Source organism: Vigna unguiculata, chromosome 7 (genome assembly GCF_004118075.2).
Source record: "Vigna unguiculata cultivar IT97K-499-35 chromosome 7, ASM411807v1, whole genome shotgun sequence".
NCBI classification, from domain to species: Eukaryota; Viridiplantae; Streptophyta; class Magnoliopsida; order Fabales; family Fabaceae; genus Vigna; species Vigna unguiculata.
Window position 1 is genome coordinate 18,282,397 of NC_040285.1, and position 2,989 is coordinate 18,285,385.

Consider the following 2,989-nt stretch of genomic DNA (forward strand, 5'->3'; position numbering starts at 1 on the left):
CGTATAGGTTGTCGGGTCGACCCAGCCCAGTCTGCCTAGATCTTTGGGTCCGCCTAGCCCGTCCGGGTCATCGAATCTACCTGATCCGTACAAGTCGTCTAACACAGCCCGTATGAGTTGTCGGGTGGACTTAGCCTATACAGATTGTCGGGCCGACTCAACCTGTCCGGGTCGTCGGGCCTGCTCAATCAATCAAGGTCATCAGGCCTGCCCAGTCCATACAGGTTGTCGGGCACGACCCGTTCGAGTCATCGGGTCGTTTGGCCCGTTCAGGTCATCAGGCTCGCCTGACTTTTTCGGACCATTGGGCTCGACTGACTCATTCGGTTCATCGGGCCCGCTCATGTTCATGTCTTTAAGCTCGCCTATCCTGTTTTGGCCATTAGGCCAGCTCAGCCCTTTAGGGTCGACGGACCTACCCGATCCGTACAGGTCGTCGAGCATGGCTTGTCCGAGTCTAAATTTACCCTAGTCCATCTCAACATTTAGCCTAACCCAACTAAAAATTTAAATTGAAAATTTAGATTGGATTTTTAGGATTATTCATATTTAAAAATCTTGATTTAGATAATGAATATCCAATTTCTAAAATATATAAAATGTACATTAAATTGAAATCCAGATCCATTAAAATGGATTTTAAATGAATTAAACTTTTAATAAAAATGATTATTAAAAGATTGGATCATAGCAAAAGTAGATCGAATCAAGAAAATTAGATTTTGTTTCCACCCCTAATATTTATAATAAATGTTTAAACTTATTACATTCGAATTACAATAATTTGACCCACGAAATTTTTGTAATAATGATTAAATTTATCATGATCGGTGCAGGTGAACCTCTCATAATAAGTGCAACATAGTATTATATATATATATATATATATATATATATATATATATATATATATATATATATATATATATATATATATATATATATATATATATATTCTTAGATAAAATGATCTTTTCTTTAAAAGAAAACATACATACATAAAAATTATCATTCTTCGATTTATCACTGTTGAGCACTTCCATCTCAAGTATCACATGCTAATATGTAACACACGATCATCACGTATTAAAAATAAGACAAACTGTGCACCAACGTGGTTAGTTAGTATTATTTTAAAAGTATAATACATTTATAAAGTCACACTACACATAATCACACATTTTCAAAATTCACATCCTTCGTTCTAATTAATATCATTCAATAATTAAAAAAATTTAATCATTACTGATAGTGGACTATGCTTTAGAAAGACTTGTACATTAAGTTAGATTTAGAGATTTTATACATTCAGTCAAAGGAATTGCAACAACTACTTGTTGTTTAATAGTAGCTGAAATTAGTCACAAAAAAACATGAGACTATAAATTAGTTTTAGTTCAAATATTTGTACTTAAATACTTTAATCTAATTTTCATTTACAATTTTTCTTTTTTATTTGTCCATATAGAAATGTGACAAGAGACAAATCCCTCTCTTACCAAAAGAATAATTGATTTGTTTTATTTTTCATATTTGTTTTTGAGTCAATTGAACTCATATTTTTATAAAACGACTCAATATATTCTTCCGTCCATTAAATTGATATTTTGGAAGTGTCACTTATCATAGGTTAGCCAATTGTTGAAATTTGGGTTTTTTTTTTCTTTTCTTTTTTACCTTGGATTATGATTTTGATATGTAATCCATTCCTAATAAAAAATAACTTAAATTTTAACATGTGATAAATCTATATTTTGATATATGATACTTACAAATAATATTAATGTTAATTTAACGAAAGTGATCGTATCGAGTATTTTTTAAGAAAAATAAGAACACTAAAAAATATAAAAACCAAAATGAATAAAAAAATTTAAATATAGAGATTAAATTATTAATTAAGCCTACAATTTTAATTTTTTATTTTAATTATACCGTGTTAGTTAACCTAAATAAACTACTCAAATGAATCAATTTAGTGAACCCGAATAGACGAAAAACAAATATGGCATCTATATTTTCAACTGTGAACTATTCATATTAATATTCTGGTTACCAAAAAAAAAAAGGCTACCTTAACATTAAATTTAATATTTTAAAAAATTAAAAGTTGCAAGCTTTTGTTATATTCCGAAGACATAAATAAAAATGTTTTAAAATTAAAAAAGTCTTGATATTTGAAAACTAGAGTTGGGTTTATGACATCTCTCCGGGTGTGTTCCTTTGGGGGATGGATATGAGGGAGAGTATGAAGATGAATTTGTGTAGATTTGGGTGGATGGACTTTTGTGTTTTTTTGAGTGGATTTAGTGAGTAAAGTGAGTAGATTTGGAGATAAGTTTTATGAAAGTTAGTGAAAAATTTGATTGATGTGATTGATAAAATAAATTGTAAAAGTAGATAGAATTAGAAAGTTACCAAAATACCCTTGATGGAAAAAGAGAATGATTTTGTAATTTGATGTTATAAAAATAATTATCTATAACAATATATAAAGAGGATTCTCCTTTTTGTGTCCACATTTCAAATTACCAATTTTACCCTTTAGATATAATAATTTCTTAAATTTTTAAAAATTGACCTTTACTTTTATGAGTTTTTTATAAAATGGCTATCTCTACTTATTCTCTTCTTCTTTATTTATCAATGGTTATTCTTTCATCTGTTTTGATATATTTCACTTTATTTTTAATAAATATAATTTTAATTTATATATTAACTTAATAACATTACAATATTATCACCTACTAATATAATATCATGCATATTTAAAAAAATTCATACACACAGGCGCGATAACACCTGTGTTTATGCTAGTAATTAATTAATACAAATTAAAAAATATTAAAATTATATAAAATTTTAAATAAAAAAATTAAATATTTATGAATGTAAAAAGAATTATACAATTAAATTTTAAAAGAAAGTTAAACAATTAAATTTTAAACAAAATTTATATAAAGTTAAAAAAAGTTAAAAAAAATTTAAA